Raw genomic sequence first — 22,140 nt, 5'->3', positions numbered from 1 at the left:
ACAATTACTATTCTCCGTTCAATTTTATCTCAACGAACGTATCATACATATGTTTGCATCTTTTGCTCAAATACAATATAATTTATTCTAAGGTGCGGTTTTTTTTATCGAGAACATGTTTGCATTGCATTCAAGCATAAAATGTATTCTATAATTGATATCGAAAATATCCGTTCACAAAGTCGTTGTATATGTGCTTTGAATTGTGTTTGTGATAAACTTTAAACTTGGTCATTTCATTACTCTTTTGTCTTCTTCAAGCGATTCCAAATGTATGTTATGTGTAATATATCAATCGCCTTTTTATTGTGCCTTTGTTATGTAGTTTAAGGTTTTTATATAAGCTATTAAACCTACAGTACACATCCGACGGTAGCAATACAAGAAGCAATGCAATCAGTAATTTCGGAAAAGTAATTTTGATGACGCTGAAGACGGGTGATGCCAGTTCCTGTCAAATCAATAACAACGGAACCTATCGGGCTGCCAATATGTTTCCACAATAAGAATGATTTATTTGTGTAGTTTAGGCATGCAGTGAACATAATTTTTCAAATTAACGAAAATTCAAGTTGTGTACTCAGTTTAGTACAGTTTAGTGACGAATTACATACATATGGGCTAAAACGGTTGCATTACTGATTGCAATCGTATCGTCTGACCTTAACATATTGAATTACACATAACAGGGCGTCACAGTCATAATTCGCACATTCAAATATAATTTATGATTTAGCCCTTCCTACAATTAAATTCACTTTAGTGCTTTAACTTTTTAAATTTAGATACCAAGATTTCCGCTATAAAACAAGCTAAAGATACTGATAACCCCGTTCCAAGGAGCTCCCAAACGGGAATTAGATCGTCTGTTAGCACAATCAAATCATTAAACGTTTGTTCTCGACGAATGTACACTTTCTTTGGAAACCATATTTGTAGTTGTCTATGATAGAGTCCAACATCATACATTATATCCATGTATCGCTGATACTCTCGCACAGCCGGGCATGTCCAACTGAAAATAATGTGCTTCATACGGTAATACACACGCGGTTTAATCACAATCAAATCGGCTTTAACGGGTAATGACCATTCATACGGATTCGTATTCAAAAAATGTGCTAGATCGCAACTCACTATTGACGCATTCTGCAGTGTTATATCAACATCCATCTGATCCACCTCTTTCAACAAGGGCTCTAATTTTGCAGGGAGTAGATTAGGTAGGTTTGTTCTCTTTGTAATTATCAACGTTTGATTTTGTTCGATAAATTCATTCACTGTTTCGGGATTTTTCTCAAACGGATCGGCAGACATGAGAGACAAAAGTATCGCTTGATAGGTTTCAGTTAATAGGAATATTAAAACGCAAATCACACATAAAATAAGTCGATTACCTGTAGCTAGGCTATGTTCAGGCTCACCACCGCCAAAAAACACTTTAAGATCAAGTAACGCGGCACGCGCTCGGGGAACATTAAGCTCACTATCTGAATTGCAACCAAAATCACTACTATCACCAACCATATCTGCCATTTAAATGGGGACAACAATAGCTGCAGATGCATTCGCTCATAACGGCGAGGTAAAACAATGCAATATTCCTGTATATCTTTCCAATATGCTACTTCAAATACTTTTTTTGAAGTCTCTACGGGGTTTAACAAAACATGCATCTTTCCAGATAACATCTTATGCAAAAGTTTGTTTAGCTCAATTTCACGGTGAAAACGATATCTTGCTCCTTGTTTCTCTATAATGGTTAAGAATGCACTTATTTCCAGGTTACGGATATTGTTACCTGTTCGATACACGTGTGCCAGCATAGGAACAATCCCAACTTCATACACAAAATTGCGATAATTAGTTAATGTACCATCGAACAATCGGTTTTCTGCATCACTGTCATTGGACACCGTTATCCATTTTTCTATTAACGCACCAGTTACGTACACTCTGGTTTTGGTATGATTTTTTGATGGGGCGACAAATTGCAGTACCTTTATAATACCACCTCTTTTTAATTCGCTACCGTACTTGATGATGTGTGTATTGTCTACTCCATGGAATAATTGGATATATATAGAGTACTTATTTGGATTGGAATACCAAAATGATTCACCCCAGTGACACTGCAAACAAATTTTACGGAGTTTTTATTTGCTTATTCTGATTATTCTTCAAATTATGTTTTAAGTTACTTACATATGTACTATTTGTGCAACATTGTAAAACTAATGACGGTTTCCGATGTATTTCTTGCATGCTATCCAATGTGTTTATAGTCCCGGACACGAGAGTAATACGTCGGAGTGCTACATACGGACGCTCGTTTTGTAATCTAGTGACCACATCTTCAAACACTTGCTCATTACAATTAACACACAATATATCATGAGTTTGCTCTTGCTCCAAACGGTCGACCACCCGCTGTGCGATCAAAAACGCTTCTGTAACAAAATGTTCACAACATACTCTACTGGCAAGAAAGCTGAAAATCAACAACCTGATATGTTGCTTCATTTTAATTCTTCAAAATTTAGAAATGTTTAAAATCAAGGTATCGCATCACATAGATCATGGTTCACAATCATCGCTACCATTTTATACTCCTTTTTAATTTTACCAAAAATATGCACCTGGTTTGTTCTCATCAGGTCAGATAATTATCTGACATAATCCATTACAATTACAATAGCTATTTATAATTGTAAATCATCGAAAAGGATTATGCTATTATCGATTAGGAATGGTAATGATAGTATCACATTGCCTTGATGAAATATGTAGAAGAAAACAACATATAAGCTATGTGAAAACAAAAAATAAATAAAATAGGAATAAAAAAAAATACAGCAAGTCCATTACAACAAAAACTAAATACGTTTAGAATAAAAAATTACAGCAAGTCCATTAATTGAATATATATATAATAAATATATATATATATATATATATATATATATATATATATATATATATATATATATATATATATATATATATATATATATATATATATATATATATATATATATATATATATATATCACCATATATTATATATATAACCATATATATATATATATATATATTATATATATAACCATATATATAAACATATATATATATATATATATATATATATATATATATATATATATATATATATATATATATATATATATATATATATATATATATATATATTAATCTCGAGTCACGGTGTTTGTTACGAGCAACCTCCTAGACTGCTGGATCATTTTCAACGAAACTTTACCCTATGGTGGTATTAGAATAGGTTTTAAGACTCACATTAAAACCTGTTTAAAACTTTCAATGACGATCAAAAGTCACTCCTAGGATATCGGCTGTGCATGTGTTAGGTATTACTGAGTTATTGTATGTTATGGGTTTTAGAATATGATATTTGTTATTGCAGATGTGAAGTATTTTGGATTTGGAGTGTGAAATTGTGTCCCTGTCCAACGTGACCATTTCTGAACTATATTGACTCCTTCTTGTAAAGTTGTCTGTGATTCAGTTCTATTGTTAGATACTGAGACAAGAACTATATCAGCATACATGGAATATTTAATGTTACTAGGCATGAGGTGGAAGAGGAATTCTACACTAATCAGAAAAGAGTGGGAGAGAGAATGGCACCCTGGGGAACACCATTCTCTTGAACGTGCACGTGAGAAGATAGAGTTCCATTTAATACTTTAAATGTGCGATCTGAAAGGAAGCTTTGAAGATACGCTGTAATGCGTCCTCCAAAACTCCATGTATTAAGCTGTTCAAGAATTGTATGCCACCAGGATCTGTCAAAAGCTTCTAATAAATCTAATTTAACACAGTCAAGTATTGCACAGTGCCTTTGGGATAGTGGATTTCTAAAGGTTCATTAAGTTGGGCAAAATATGTATCAGTACCTTTCCCACCTCTAAAGGCGTGTTGATTGGTACTAAGGAGGTTGCAGTCTTCTAATTCTTGCAGCAGTCTTCTATTTACCATTCTCTCCATGATTATGCCAATGCAATTCAGAAGAGAGATTTATTTATTTTTTTAGCGGTAGCTATCTATTTCGCTACACGATAGTGAGGTCGCTGTACATTTCGTATAGCTCATTGTTATAACGGCTCCTCTATTGTCCTTCCACACATACCAAAATTGTTCTCAACATCTTCCTCTCCAACGCGGCTAAGAGGGTTTCGTTAGATTTGGACAGTGTCCATGTCTCAGAGGCGGATGTGAGTAGCGGTACTGTATAGGTACTATATAGTCCCAGCTTCGTGCGTCGCGAGAGGTTCTTTGAGGCGAACTGATTTTTCAGGCTGTATAATGGCCGGTTTGCAGTTACCATTCTTGCGCGCAACACAGCTACCATGCTATTGTTGTTGCTGACCTTTGACCTGAGATAGGTGAAATCTTGAACGACTAAAAAAGTGTGTTCACCCAAGGTGTATGGATATTAGGAGGTGAAGTGCTTCAGAGCAAATTGACATTTCACGACTTGACATAACAATACTGCGTGCTCCGGTATTAAAATCGGGAAGGGCTAGAGGGGGGCATAGAAAATTGTATGCGATTTGACATAACAATACTCAACGATGGCGCCCGGCAAACGCGCTAATAATCCACCTTCTAAATAAACACACCTTGTGTTCACCTATCTGTACGTCACGCCTACGTAAGGGCTTGGTACTTGTTCCGACGCAGCGTATCGCAACGCATTGCGTGACGCAAGCTGGTATCTATTCGCTGCGTTCTGCATGGATGTGTCAACACATTTTACAAAGAAAAACACTAACAAACAGCAATAATGCCTATTATTTATAGGCTTTACAACTGATTATAATGTTAAATAACAACTGTAAAATCCTTTCCAGTTGTACCCAAAACAGTGCAAAGCATGTTTACGTGTTTTGCATATTGTATACTGACCCGCACACACCTGTTTTGCAGAAATTACGCAATTATTTTCTCTACATTTATTTTGTTTTGTTTATAAAATTATTTAGTAGTCCAATTACAAGCAAAATTGCGCCCGAAACAATTTAACGTAAAAAAATATCGATTTTCACCCGATATGGTTAAATTATTTTGACAGACGCATCACGTCGAGCGTCGGAATAGAATTTTTTCTACTTTGACGCTGCGTCGGGCGTCGTTAACGCACGCGTCTGTCAAATCCCATACATTTTGGCAAAATCGCAACGCATTGCCAAATTGGTAGTTTGGAACAAGTACCGCTCTCTAATGTTGTATTGTTATTGTTTATTGGATGTTTGTTTGTTTTTTTTATTGGTGTTGTATGCCACCTAGGGTTTCACAATATTTAGTATTTAATATCTGGGAAAGGAAGAAGAATATAAGGATGGGAGAAAATAGATAGAGTTGAGGATTTGGGCAGACGGGAACGAAAGCGGGACAATTTTACGTGATAGTCGAATAACTCATGCATTCGATTGAACGAAGCGCAGGCTCTTAAGAAGGAATCATTCAGGCCAAAAACCGATTGACAGGAATATTGCCACCATCAGTATGATCTTTGCCTCGTTTATCTACAATCCGAGACTATCTGCCGCCTATATACAACGGTTGCTTTAATTTATTTCATGAGTATCCTGCTTAGTTATACGTAAAATATGGCAAAATGTTCAAAAAACATCCAAGGAAACAACAATTTTATGTCATTTTGACAATCGCTACGATCGTTCCCGAATTCGATCGAGTTTGGGAAAATGGCTGTATATCATCAGCGTCATCTGCAGCAGCATCTGGGTTGACTTATAGTAGATTATTCGCGAAGTCTCCATCCTCGTACTGAGAGTTGTTCATCCACCTTCGCCTACCAAGTCACATTGGTCATAGTCATTCTAACATGCCGTATCACTTGGCCGTTTGAGATTCCAAAAGAGGTCATAGCATCGAATATTTCCCCGGCTATGCTATCATACTATCATAATGCTTTGAAGTCAATGAAGAGATGGTATGTGTCTTTTCAAAGATCTGCCGTATAGTGGGGGAGAAGTCGATCCTGAAGGGTCAGGGAGAATATTTTATAGGCCGTATGCAACACCATAATACCCTTGTAGTTGTTACAGTCCAACCATCAATATCTGAACCTATCTTCTGATGGAGGGATATTTTATTAGCTGAGACTTGGTATTAAAAAAAAAAAGATATATGATAAGATATATGATGTATGAAAAAAGATATATATCTTTTTTATATATAACTAGCTGATTTATCCGGTTTTACACGGGATAAAATTAATTTCTCCTTTTTTTTAAAATAGAGTACAAAAACAACGATTACAATGATTACTATGGTTTTATCCCAAAGCTTCGATTCTTCTTATCTGTCGTAATAACAGTAGGTCAGATCTGCTATGACAATCATCCGCTTGTATACCACTTAGTTGTTGGTTTACCACGTAATGGCACTCCATGATATTAATGCGAACCGGAGGGCAATCGCGTATCTTTAATCTTAGAGTAAGTTGAATTTCGATGTTTTCGGTCAAATTATAGCTAATTTTCGTATCATTCTGCTTAAAGGGGTAGGTTTTAGCCATTAAATTAGTCATTTGATCTGATTTCAACTAAAAAATTACAATATTGTACCATTTTAAATGGTTTTTAAAATTTGACCTAAAGAGAATTTATTTTGAGTTTGACATTTGATGTGTCAAATTAGTATAAGAACTATCAAATTAAGAAAATCGCGTATAGCGAAATTGCGTATATCGTGTATGGCGTATATCGAGGAATACCTGTACCTTTTGAAATGGTTTTTTTTAAAATTCAACCAAAGGGAAGTTATTTTGCATTTGACATTCGATCTGTCAAATTTGTACAATTTGCTAAAAAAACTGTCAAATTTAGAACGTAACGTATACCAAAATCGCGTATATCGAATATGGCGTATATCGGGGAATATCTGTACCCATAATACCCATTGTACCCACCCGCTGTGCAAAGCAACGGAAGGCGTTATGCCGTTCTGAGAATTTTATCATGCCTTCCTTTTCTCTCCAACGGCAAATTTGTCGAGCAGCTCGTCGAGCTGCCCGTCCCTGGCTCCGCCTCATTCCCCTCGCCTGAGCGCGCTGCCGAAGGTTTGGATGTGTTGGTGCGTCAGACGGCCAATCGCTGTCAGCCATCGTCCGTGCTCATTCCCTCCCTAGCGCTATCTCATTCTCACTTGTGGTCAATGCTCATGAGTTGCTGTGGCGCTTAAAAAAGCTGTTAACAAACATTGCGGCAATGTAGTTGCATTTTCACAAATCAAACTAAAAAAGTGCAATGAGTTCAAACGCTGCAATGTAAAAATGACCAAGGAATCGCTAGTTTACGCAGGAGGGTTTGTTGTGCATCGCGCAGAACCATAATTCGCATTAACACGTTCAGTCCGGTGCTGATTTTCATGAGCTTACCGTTCCGCCGGCATCTAGAACGCAAGCTGATTGTAAAACCAGCATACTGGAAAGTTCACTGGCAGTCCCTGGGGCCTGCCATCGAACTGAACGTGCAAAGCATTAAGCGTAATTTTGTTACACTAAGCTTTTGCTATCGTATGGTTTAGATTACACAGATATGCTGAGCCGTCAGCGCATGGGTGTGTACGTGCGTGTGTATGCACTTTCGCCAAATGTGTTTTCTTCCGGAATATTATGATCCATCGGTCAAAACAGGAAGGTGTTTATGACAGTGGCGAAAGGACGAGTTGAGGTCCATGTAAATGGTAACTGATGACCGGGAGGAGGGGGTAAAGGCACACAGCTGTTGGGAGATTGAACAGTATACTTAAATTGCCGGCGGGAAGGGGGGTGGCCATGGGACCCCTACGATAATCGGTCACAGGCCCTAAAATTGTAGTCGCCATGGGGGGAGGGGAGGTGCAAATGGTTTTCTCCAGCCACGGAGCCCTAAAGACCATCTTTCCGGGGGCCCTTGTCGCTAATAATTTGTCCACTTGTAGACATACGGCATACTACAGACTAGAGATCTTCGGCGACCGCCTAGTCCGCCTATCGTTAGGTCTGCCGCTGGTACATGGCCGTGTTTTTTTATCGTGGAGGTGCATCCTTCCCCTGCCAGCAGCGTATGCATCGAGCAGGAGACAGTGTGGCAGTATGCAAGTTGCACGCTGGATAGGAGCGGGCCCGCGACACCGCCATCATTCCGCACATCTGCATGCCCGTCGTGGGTTCTAACCGCGTATGAACCGTCCGCCGTAGCAAGGGGAGACTATCCGGCTACGCGGTACTCAAGTCCTGAAAAGGCTGGCATGATCGCGTAGGCCGTAATTACAAGAATAACAATAAGAAAAAGAACTTTGAAGCGCCATCCTTACCGGGGAAGAGTTTGTCATGACTTTGTTGCTGCCGGGTTCCCGCTGTGGCGCGACATATCAACGGAATGCACTCGACCAAAACAAGAACCTACCAATCCGAACCCATTCCAAGGCATTGCCGGTCAATCGGCGTCATGATAACTACTCCAAACCAACAAGCCACCAGATTCTGGACGGACAGGTGCAGCACCATACGCGCACCGTAAAAACAAATCCAGAATCCTCGTTTGTATGGATTCAATTCAAAATGTTGTTTCCACTTGCGTCCGCTAGCTGAATTAGAAATAAATGTGCAACATATCACACGCACGTTTACTTAGATCGTGTGTCTTTTAATACCCCCAACAGCATAGCCGATCGCAAAGATGGTGGTGCCAATGGTTGTGTTGTATCTCAGATAGCGAGATCGAAAATGCATGGACTTTGTAGCCTTAGCGGATGGAAATGTACGCATCAGAATCAAATAGTTTTGGGGTTTCCAAACGCACACAAACACGCGCGCGCAAACTCACACACACACACACACACACACACACCACACACACACACACACACACACACACACACACACACACACACACACACACACACACACACACACACACACACATCCATGAACGCGTGCACGCCAGCACGCACACACACACGCACGCACACATGCACGTACGCGCGAACGCGAGCACGCACCCACGAAAGCGCGCTCGCGAGCACGCACCCCCGAAGCCGCGCACGCGAGCACGCACCCGCCACAAATCCCCCCCCCCCCTCCCGCACGAGCGAGTACGGCTACCTTATCGGAAGAAAGGCTGGTTCAGCTATCATGTAGCACATCCTCATCCCTAGCGCCGGGCGGGGTGGGGAAAATTCCGACATGATAGAGTGAACGGTCACTTTCCCCGCGCTGTGTGCGTGTGTGTGTGTGTCGAGACCCAAAAACTGGAGACAGATTTCAGCACATTAAAAAAATAAAATTTATTGCCACTATACATCGTGCTACATGATGCTTAGAAGGTCGTTGAAGCGTCAAACATGTTCAAATTAAAAAATATTAGATTAGTGTTAGACGTTCTCCTACGCTTGTTTTAAATAGGCTTCTTCACCCTCAATTGGCAGGGGCATCGAATGGTCTCATCAGCAGCGGCACGAAATAAATTAAACCATCAATACACCGATAACACTTTAAATCCCAATCCAGCTTCTCCCACAGCGTCTCAAGGTCACACACTAATTAATAAATGCTAATAAACACCCACCAATAACAATATACAACCGCAATGCACATATAAGTATCAACGCATACACCACAACACCCAATCAGCTGGCGGCGGAAGGCACGGGCTGAAGCTCAAGTAAGGCAAGCCAGGGTGAAGGATGGAGAGGAGAGGAAGAAGCGGACGAAAAAATGGGCGCCATTATTTTTTTTAAAATTTTTTTACCGTTTTTATTTTTTTGCTCCGCCGCCGCCCGAACTGCCCGAACTGCCCGAATTGCGCGACCCAGCGCAGGAATCGCTGAAGTCCAGCGCGTGAGACCTGCCAAAATCTGCGCTGGCCAGCGCAGATTTTGGTACATTTTCTGCGCTGGAAACTGCTCGAATTTGCGCAGCGGGCAGCCCTTAAAAGCTATCGCAATTGCGAGGCCTCGTGCGAGCTCTCAAACTGCTCGAATTGGCTTGCGGGGTTTTAACACCTGTGTAAACTGCACTTAACACCGAGTGTCAAAGCGCTGTATACAACAATAACAATACTGCTCTTGGTATAGGATTAAAAAATTGCTAATTAATAAAGATTAATGTAACTTCTGAAAATAATGTGAGTCTTAAAACCTATTCTAATACCACCATAGGGTAAAGTTTCGTTGAAAATGATCCAGCAGTCTAGGAGGTTGCTCGTAACAAACACCGTGACTCGTGATTTATATATATATATATATACATATATATATATATATATATATATATATATATATATAATATATATATATATATATATATATATATATATATATATATATATATATATATATATATATATATATATATATATATATATATATATATATATATAACCATATATATATATTATATTATATAACCATATATATAACCATATATATATATATATATATATATATATATATATATATATATATATATATATATATATATATATATATATATATATATATAAATCTCGAGTCACGGTGTTTGAAACGAGCAACCTCCTAGACTGCTGGATCATTTTCAACGAAACTTTACCCTATGGTGGTATTAGAATAGGTTTTAAGACTCACATTATTTTCAGAAGTTACATTAATCTTTATTAATTAGCAATTTTTTAATCCTATACCAAGAGCAGTATTGTTATTGTTGTATACAGCGCTTTGACACTCGGTGTTAAGTGCAGTTTACACAGGTGTTAAAACCCCGCAAGCCAATTCGAGCAGTTTGAGAGCTCGCACGAGGCCTCGCAATTGCGATAGCTTTTAAGGGCTGGGTACAATGGGTATTATGGGTACAGATATTCCCCGATATACGCCATATTCGATATACGCGATTTTGGTATACGTTACGTTCTAAATTTGACAGTTTTTTTTAGCAAATTGTACAAATTTGACAGATCGAATGTCAAATGCAAAATAACTTCCCTTTGGTTGAATTTTAAAAAAAACCATTTCAAAAGGTACAGGTATTCCTCGATATACGCCATACACGATATACGCAATTTCGCTATACGCGATTTTCTTAATTTGATAGTTCTTATACTAATTTGACACATCAAATGTCAAACTCAAAATAAATTCTCTTTAGGTCAAATTTTAAAAACCATTTAAAATGGTACAAAATTGTAATTTTTTAGTTGAAATCAGATCAAATGACTAATTTAATGGCTAAAACCTACCCCTTTAAGCAGAATGATACGAAAATTAGCTATAATTTGACCGAAAACATCGAAATTCAACTTACTCTAAGATTAAAGATACGCGATTGCCCTCCGGTTCGCATTAATATCATGGAGTGCCATTACGTGGTAAACCAAAAACTAAGTGGTATACAAGCGGATGATTGTCATAGCAGATCTGACCTACTGTTATTACGACAGATAAGAAGAATCGAAGCTTTGGGATAAAACCATAGTAATCATTGTAATCGTTGTTTTTGTACTCTATTTTAAAAAAAAGGAGAAATTAATTTTATCCCGTGTAAAACCGGATAAATCAGCTAGTTATATATAAAAAAGATATATATCTTTTTTCATACATCATATATCTTATCATATATCTTTTTTTTTTAAATACCAAGTCTCAGCTAATAAAATATCCCTCCATCAGAAGATAGGTTCAGATATTGATGGTTGGACTGTAACAACTACAAGGGTATTATGGTGTTGCATACGGCCTATAAAATATTCTCCCTGACCCTTCAGGATCGACTTCTCCCCCACTATACGGCAGATCTTTGAAAAGACACATACCATCTCTTCATTGACTTCAAAGCATTATGATAGTATGATAGCATAGCCGGGGAAATATTCGATGCTATGACCTCTTTTGGAATCTCAAACGGCCAAGTGATACGGCATGTTAGAATGACTATGACCAATGTGACTTGGTAGGCGAAGGTGGATGAACAACTCTCAGTACGAGGATGGAGACTTCGCGAATAATCTACTATAAGTCAACCCAGATGCTGCTGCAGATGACGCTGATGATATACAGCCATTTTCCCAAACTCGATCGAATTCGGGAACGATCGTAGCGATTGTCAAAATGACATAAAATTGTTGTTTCCTTGGATGTTTTTTGAACATTTTGCCATATTTTACGTATAACTAAGCAGGATACTCATGAAATAAATTAAAGCAACCGTTGTATATAGGCGGCAGATAGTCTCGGATTGTAGATAAACGAGGCAAAGATCATACTGATGGTGGCAATATTCCTGTCAATCGGTTTTTGGCCTGAATGATTCCTTCTTAAGAGCCTGCGCTTCGTTCAATCGAATGCATGAGTTATTCGACTATCACGTAAAATTGTCCCGCTTTCGTTCCCGTCTGCCCAAATCCTCAACTCTATCTATTTTCTCCCATCCTTATATTCTTCTTCCTTTCCCAGATATTAAATACTAAATATTGTGAAACCCTAGGTGGCATACAACACCAATAAAAAAAAACAAACAAACATCCAATAAACAATAACAAATACAACATTAGAGAGCGGTACTTGTTCCAAACTACCAATTTGGCAATGCGTTGCGATTTTGCCAAAATGTATGGGATTTGACAGACGCGTGCGTTAACGACGCCCGACGCAGCGTCAAAGTAGAAAAAATTCTATTCCGACGCTCGACGTGATGCGTCTGTCAAAATAATTTAACCATATCGGGTGAAAATCGATATTTTTTTACGTTAAATTGTTTCGGGCGCAATTTTGCTTGTAATTGGACTACTAAATAATTTTATAAACAAAACAAAATAAATGTAGAGAAAATAATTGCGTAATTTCTGCAAAACAGGTGTGTGCGGGTCAGTATACAATATGCAAAAACACGTAAACATGCTTTGCACTGTTTTGGGTACAACTGGAAAGGATTTTACAGTTGTTATTTAACATTATAATCAGTTGTAAAGCCTATAAATAATAGGCATTATTGCTGTTTGTTAATGTTTTTCTTTGTAAAATGTGTTGACACATCCATGCAGAACGCAGCGAATAGATACCAGCTTGCGTCACGCAATGCGTTGCGATACGCTGCGTCGGAACAAGTACCAAGCCCTTACGTAGGCGTGACGTACAGATAGGTGAACACAAGGTGTGTTTATTTAGAAGGTGGATTATTAGCGCGTTTGCCGGGCGCCATCGTTGAGTATTGTTATGTCAAATCGCATACAATTTTCTATGCCCCCCTCTAGCCCTTCCCGATTTTAATACCGGAGCACGCAGTATTGTTATGTCAAGTCGTGAAATGTCAATTTGCTCTGAAGCACTTCACCTCCTAATATCCATACACCTTGGGTGAACACACTTTTTTAGTCGTTCAAGATTTCACCTATCTCAGGTCAAAGGTCAGCAACAACAATAGCATGGTAGCTGTGTTGCGCGCAAGAATGGTAACTGCAAACCGGCCATTATACAGCCTGAAAAATCAGTTCGCCTCAAAGAACCTCTCGCGACGCACGAAGCTGGGACTATATAGTACCTATACAGTACCGCTACTCACATCCGCCTCTGAGACATGGACACTGTCCAAATCTAACGAAACCCTCTTAGCCGCGTTGGAGAGGAAGATGTTGAGAACAATTTTGGTATGTGTGGAAGGACAATAGAGGAGCCGTTATAACAATGAGCTATACGAAATGTACAGCGACCTCACTATCGTGTAGCGAAATAGATAGCTACCGCTAAAAAAATAAATAAATCTCTCTTCTGAATTGCATTGGCATAATCATGGAGAGAATGGTAAATAGAAGACTGCTGCAAGAATTAGAAGACTGCAACCTCCTTAGTACCAATCAACACGCCTTTAGAGGTGGGAAAGGTACTGATACATATTTTGCCCAACTTAATGAACCTTTAGAAATCCACTATCCCAAAGGCACTGTGCAATACTTGACTGTGTTAAATTAGATTTATTAGAAGCTTTTGACAGATCCTGGTGGCATACAATTCTTGAACAGCTTAATACATGGAGTTTTGGAGGACGCATTACAGCGTATCTTCAAAGCTTCCTTTCAGATCGCACATTTAAAGTATTAAATGGAACTCTATCTTCTCACGTGCACGTTCAAGAGAATGGTGTTCCCCAGGGTGCCATTCTCTCTCCCACTCTTTTCTGATTAGTGTAGAATTCCTCTTCCACCTCATGCCTAGTAACATTAAATATTCCATGTATGCTGATATAGTTCTTGTCTCAGTATCTAACAATAGAACTGAATCACAGACAACTTTACAAGAAGGAGTCAATATAGTTCAAATGAAATGGTCAATATAGAAATGGTCACGTTGGACAGGGACACAATTTCACACTCCAAATCCAAAATACTTCACATCTGCAATAACAAATATCATATTCTAAAACCCATAACATACAATAACTCAGTAATACCTAACACATGCACAGCCGATATCCTAGGAGTGACTTTTGATCGTCATTGAAAGTTTAAAACACACACTACGCGGGTCAAAAGAGAAGCGAAGAACCGTATTATTTTTTTCAGAATGCTTGGTACCGATCAACATCGCGCCGACAACATAGTAGCAGCTGCAGGATGAATGATGGAGAAAAACATCAAGGCCTATACCCTTGTTCAAACGCAAACGCCGAATTCACCATGCTAGCAGAACAAACACTCCCCTCAGTCACCAAACTCATCCAAATCGGAAATCGCTCCTGGTTCTGCCGCCCACCACAAACAGACTGGACCATCAAAAATCAGCTTCGGGCTGGTTGCAATAGTCTTATTGCCAATACTCATTTTGCTGAATTTGTTCAGCAAAAATACCATAACCACCACCTGATCTTCACTGACGGATCAGTGCAAAAGGGCTGTGAAATCTACTCCAGCATCGACAATAGTGCCATCCGACTACCAGACCATACCTCAATCTTTACCGCAGAAGCCTTGGTTATTGCAGCTGACGAAGGCCTACGCAGAGACCAACCCGTTTTTCTTCGCCGTCAGTCTCAGTGTCCTTTAAGCACTTGAATCTGGAATTACCCGTGATCCAAACATCCAACAACTCTGCAATATACCGAATTCACACCAAGTATTCAGGGAAACGAAATAGCAGACTGACTAGCAAATGCAGGACGTAATAACCCGGCATGTTGCCATAACACTCTTCCACGCCGTGATTTCATTCGTCTTAGCAAAGCCATCATCGCCAATAGCTGGAATGGTTATTGACAGTGCTGCAAAATGTCATGAGTATCACGAGATTTTCACCAACGAAAACAATGAACACATCCGTGGTAGCATGATGCTCATTGCTGACAGTCAATAAAAGTGCGTCATGACATGCTGAACACGACATGTGAATTCTTGAGTCCAACGCGATACTCTGACTGACAAGCTTAGCTTAATGCCAGCGCACGCATTATCATGATTTTTTTCTGGCTGTGAACAGTGCTGCCAAATGCCACTGTTTCAATCATCAAAACTCATGACTGAAACGAAGCTCAAATCAGATCACGTACACAACTGAGATGATCAGTGACTATACTCAAACAGTTGGTGGATCAATCACATGCTTGGTGACATTTAGTTTAGCACCCAACTTTTGATCACTCACTTGGTCACGACATTGTTGTCGGCGATAATCGCGACATTCTTGAAATACACTTGGCGCGTGGACTCTAACAACAAAATGAGCATGCTTTCTCCCTATATCTGTTTTGATTATCTGTCGGGTCAAACAGAGCAAGAAAACATGCTCATTTTGTTTCTTGGAACCACTCGCACGCAAAGCATATCACCCGTGACCATCGCGATGATCACCGACTGAAAATGTCGCGATCAAGTGATTGAACACGAGTTGGTTGCACACAAAGTCACCAAGCATGCGATGGTCGCACCAACTGTTTGAGGCTCGCCTCTGATCTTCGCAGTAGAGCTCGTGACGCTGAGATGATTTTGTTTCAGCCAGAATTTGTCATGACTATGTCAGTGACATTTTGCAAAATTGATCACAGCAAAAAAAAAGTCGTGATATAGTGACTGACCAAGCGATGGTCGCAAACATGTCATGAGCATGTATTAGTCGCAGCAATCGTTCTGAGTATCACCTCTGATTATCACAATTGAGTACGTGACGCTGATATGGATTTTGTTTCAGTCATATTTTTTTATGACATTGATAGTGATATTTTGCAGCACTGGTTATTGAGTTAGTAGCGGTAGCTCTTTCCTGAGAATTATCAAGACCACAAAACCACCATGGAAAGACCATCCATCACACCAATACCAGAGAATACTATCACGACTTTGAATAGGACACACCGTGCTCATCTACACTTTTTTTACTTCTACACGCAAAAATCCAGCCTATCACTATGAAGTTTCTGAGACTGCAAATTAGACCACTGAATCGACACCGCCCTCTCACCAGACAACGATTGCCAAACTTTTAAAATTCCTTCGTATTACTAACCTTTATAAAGAACTCCAACCAAATCCAAATTTTGTAACAGGTAATTTAAAAAAAATAAAATCAACAGATAATAATAGCTATAAGTAAACCGAGACTACCCGATATAAGTTAATGTACAAGGCACAAATGGCTTGCAAAGAAAAATGTTAGATTTTAAGTATATAATTAATTCAATTATTAAAAGAGGCGAATGAGGCCATTCGGCGCAAAGTCTCTATTAAAAAAAAAAAAACAAAAAAAAAAAATTGTTGTGTAGCGCAGTGGTCTCCAACCTGTGGTCCGCGGACCACTTGTGGTCCTTGTCGTTAACAGACGTGGACCACGAAAGAATTTAGTTTTGATAATGAAAAGCTTACTATTATACATATCGTGCATGTTTGTCCCCACCATTAATATCAAATTTTCAACATGCATGTCTAGAATAATATTATGACATATTTTTGATCAAAAACTTTGAACTAAGTTTAAAAAAATGTATGCCCTCAATGGATGGGAGCCGCGGCAAATGTATTTTCAAAGCCAAGTGGTCCACGACCGTAAAAAGGTTGGGGAGCACTGGTGTAATGTATCAAGCTCACTAGCCTCCGGTGAGCTGGCCATGTTGTACGCATGGAAACGGACGACCCAGCCTCCACAGAATTAAGTCTTTTTAGGCCGTCCCCAAGGACAGAGGAGGCGTGGTAGGCCCACATTGAGGTGGCAAGATGGCGTTGAGATCATTAAGCCCGGGATAACGGATTGGCAGACGAAGGCGCGAGACCGTGAGCGGTTTCGGACACTTCTGAGGCAGATGAAGACCGCAAAGCGGTTGTAGCGCCGGATAAGTAAGTAATTCTTCACAGTTTTCTGCGTGAATTATAAATGAATTTGTTGTGCTTGTTGCAATCTTTGTAGGACCTAGAAAAAGTTGTATTAGTATGTACGTGGGCACTTGCATCAACGGTACAATTTTAAATTGTCTATTTCGGGACCCTTCACGATTCTAGTCAGTTTTTTTGTATGGAGTTTGACAGTTGGAGGCTGAAATCATGTAAAAACTCCATACAAACCACACAAAAAACTAGCCTGCAATTTTCAGTCTTGATTATTCTAGCCTAAAAGCTATAATTAGATTCGAGTAGCTGCTCGAAAGCACGGTGTTGTTTACATTTACCCCAAGGTGCATTAAAGAGATCAGGTGGTGGAATCCAGAAGCGAAGTGTATGTAGTCCAGGTTTCATAGTATGTTTTTTAAAACCAAATTTTAATATCACTTTTTGACAGGATGGGTGAAAACTTTTGTTCAAACAAGCTTTCTGGAGGCTTGACGAATACTCAAAACACTCTTAAAATCTTTATTCAGAAGCAGAAGCGATAAAAATCAGCCTTTTAAATTCATACACCTTGGGATAAGCCCACCTGTATATTATACACACTTAGATAGCTGCTCGAAAACTGCCATACAATGCAAACAGCTGACAGGCTAAAATTTCAGCCTACGAACTTACAACGGAAAGGGCCCCATTGACAGAATTAAGCCGGTCTCGTGGTCGAGTCGTCAACTCGTACGTTTTAACAACATGCCTGCCATGGGTTCAAGACCCAAATGGACTGTGCCGCCATACGTAGGACTGACTATCCTGCTATGCAGGGTAATCCGTAAGTCACTGAAAGTCAACCCCACAAGTGGTATAGGCAGGCCTTGATCGACAACGGCTGTTGAGCTAAAAGAAAAAAAATGACAGAAGTAAATATAAAAACTGTCCTATAACTAGATTCAATGCCAATAGATTACATATACCAAAGATAGTTGTTAAATATATATTCTGTTTATGCCGTACACCACCGTCTTCATGTCTCATTTGTTCGGACACAACAGCATGTGTTTTAGTAGTTGTTTGGTGGACACCCTTAAATCCGACACCTCATATTTTCTCCCATTTTCTGACTTTCAGGCTTTCTGGATAGCTCGGAAATCACGTATTTCTCCACTTCAATAATGAGGGTACTCTTTAGCTATGCTTCTGCAAAAAATCAGGCCGAGATAATTAAAAATTTCAAAAAACATAGTACACAAAAAAACGATATGAATAGCATGAGGTCGTCTTAAGGTATATAGCTAGCTAATATTGAACGATATAGTGGTATCATTATAAAAAGATGGATTTCAATTTTGTGTGTCTACTAAATGACCTATGTCTAGATTACTAGTTCCGAAAATGAATATAATGGCTATGTTTGGTTTTCCATGAGTGTTTTTAAATACTGGTCGATTTTTTTGCGATCGCTTTGCCGAAGTGTATTGGGGCGACCGCCACTAAAGTTATGAGAGACTTAAAACTAAAACTAAAAACTAAAAATCAATCAATTAATTTGTGGATAACATTTGTGCATAACAAAAGACAGGATACATGATACACATTTAGTTATGCGTATAATTTGGCAAAATGTTAAAAAAAAACATCCAAGGAAACAACCATTTTATGCCATTTTGACAATCGCTATGAACGTTCCCAAATTCGATCAAGTTAGGCAAAGAGGCTGATTAATTAATTAGAATCATAAAAACGTTTAAAAGAAACCTTCACAGCCAGTACATCCTTCCTCCATGTGTTTAAAACAGTTTTTAATAAGGATAACTTTTGAACAGTTTTAAAATTGGTACTGCACCAACCTTCCCCCTCCCCTTTTCCCCTTCCATGCTCTACTGCGATCCGGCAGAATATTTTTTACAATGATGCGGCCCGTGACCCAAAATTTTAAACTCATTCAATCACTGTGCTAAACAAACCACGGGCCGCATGCGGTTCCTAGGGGTTTTGAATACTGATATCCATCGCTTGAATACTGATCCAGAACTCCCCCCTCGTACTGAAGTGGTATGGGGAGAAAAATTGCAAGAGCTCGACCAACAGTCCATCGCAGAAATCAGACTTATTGCTTTTCAGCGGCTTGATGGCGCTTTAAAACCGTATATAATTGTAAAAAAAGGCCTGATATCTATGTGGTCTGCAGAATGACGAATTGTCTCCATTCCTTATAAAAATGACTTCCCAATGTTGGCCTATATTGTGCTGAAATTTAACAATTATTGTTCATAGTACTAGTGAATAAATTGTATTCGTAGTTCATGTGCATATTAAATGGCCTAAGCTTAGAATGAATATGCTCGGTTTTCAATGATGATCATATCGAATCATGTTGTAGCAAGGCATGATCAATGCGTCATATTCTAGCTGTTGGTCTTCATACTCTAGAGAAAGTCTTTATATTGTGTGCCTAAGTTTTTGTAACGAGTGAAAACCCTTGTATCCCTTTTATGTACATTGCCACAGACACATATTTCAATCGGTCAATACAATGGAGCCATCAACTTAGTTGTATAGTTGAGAATTATTGTATTGTTTTTAATAATGCAACAAAAACAAATGAAATAAACAAAATTAAAGGTAAACCATTAAGAGTCCAAGTAGCAATAAAAAAAGTATCATACAATATTCAAGAGCTAATTATCTTAAACAATTCGTTTTTAAACAGAAAAAGATAAAGGTACTAAAATTACGAATGCGCCGAATGTCAAGTACTAGGCGTTCTGTTGTTTGTGCGGTAGCGCAGGTGAACGATTTATGTATGGCGCACCCTGAAGAGGTGTGCTCGAAAAATGTTTGAATGCATTTTTTGTCACATTTAAGGTTTAATGATAAGTCTGATTTTGTACAGCTTGTTCAACACATGTGAAATGAGGTTTGGAGAAAAATGGAAGATATAAAAAATTATACATTTTTTTATTCATTCCCAAAGTTGTAAAATATCATTTGAATATTTTGTAGTAACTTTGACTTTGTAGTCATAATTTATTAAGTTGAAATGATAGAGTTATAATATTAAAGTATTTTCTTAATTTACTTTTGAATCTTGTAATAAACACGATAATTTTTTAATCAGACATATTATCTTTATTTCCGACCGCCCTTGTCTGGCTGTGATATGTGATGTGACGCATAAGAAAAATTAATGTCAGATGTTTTCTATCTAAATGTTTTAGCGCTCGTAATATCATACATATATAGATCCTCTTGCACTGGTATTTGTTCAAAAAAAATTATTACATTCAGAGAAATTTTCATGTGGCCCGTCATGGCCAAATAGTTAAAAATGTGTCCCGCCCGCAAATACGGTTGTTCATCTAGGTTGAAGTGTTAAAAAAAGGTGTAGAAAAAACAATGTAGAATGTTTAATAAAACTCATGAGATAGTCTGGATGTGTTTTGCAAAAAGGCAAAAATTCTTGTAAGACAGCATGCGACTTGATTATTTAAAAATTATGATGAAAATTACGCTGCATACATATGTTTTCATGAGTTCGATCAACGGACCGTCCGGTTCGTAAAGTCCTTTTAGACCGTCCAGAAGGAAATAGTAAGCAAGGTAGGTCCTAGTGGATGTGGCAAGATGGAATAGAGGTGACGGTTCTAGTGCCGGATAAGTTAGTATATAACTATTCAAAATGTTAAGAAACCAATTTGCATATATGTAGTCCGTCTTTATGTATAACATGCCATGTAAAAAAAGTAGTTTTCGAATAAATACTATATTATGATATAGATAACTCAAAATTATCCAAACAACTATGTAAAAGTCCAAGCGTAGTGTATAGTGTGTCTCATCAATTCTATATCATTTCCAATAAAATTTGCTACGTAATACCAACGGAAATAGTTAACAAATATGTATGTATCAAAATTAATGTATTAAAAATAAGCTTTTAATTGTATTATTTGTTATTTGTACTATTTGTTATCTGTATTAATATTAAACCAATTGATTTGTTTGCTGGAAATATAACTCGATCGATTCATTACTTGATTGCAGTTATACTAGCAAAAATACAATGTATTCATTTTGACGGTAATGTTGAATATTACGGGACTGGACCAGCAATCTGCCAACAGATGTCATAAATATTCTTTATCACTACAGCTGTCGCTTTCATTTATCTCCCATGGGATCTGGCACAAAACGCAAGACATTGGGATATAAAAGAAAGCCAAATACAATTTTAAGTGTTAGGCTTCGTTCCCAGCGTGAAAAACAGTATTCTTCTTCTAAAATTGCTTGTTTGGCATCGTCAGGCAAAACAGTATAGCTTTATCATCTGAAGTATAACTAATTCTTTAGCTTGCGCCAGTTTGCGATTAGCACGGGTTGATAACGACGGTGAAGAGAAAAAGACAGAAAACGAAAGAGAAGAAACGAATGAAACATGTAGCAATTGAAGTTCTGCTGCTGACAATCGCCTGTCGTAGTAGAAGTTATTCGAATGGAAGACGAGGTCAACCAACAAAATCGGTGTCACTTTTGTAGTCAAAGAATAAAACCGCCCAAAACAGAAACGACGGTAACGTGCCCTGATTTGAAATCGCACATGAAAATAATCCTCAGTTGAGCGAAATCCGGAAAACCAGAAGAATGATGATTCAATTTCCTGTTTGACCGAGTGTCAGGGGTTGATTATAAATCAGTCACATGGTCTAATAGATTGATAATATTTACCGGCATCTAAATGAGTACTTGAACATCATTTTCGTTTAAAATTGGATATTAAATTTAGATGTTTCAAAAAGTTATCTTTACAATAGTGGTTTGAAAA

Source organism: Anopheles merus, chromosome 3R, assembly GCF_017562075.2.
Source record: "Anopheles merus strain MAF chromosome 3R, AmerM5.1, whole genome shotgun sequence".
Lineage (NCBI taxonomy): Eukaryota > Metazoa > Arthropoda > Insecta > Diptera > Culicidae > Anopheles > Anopheles merus.
This window is presented reverse-complemented; position numbering follows the sequence as displayed.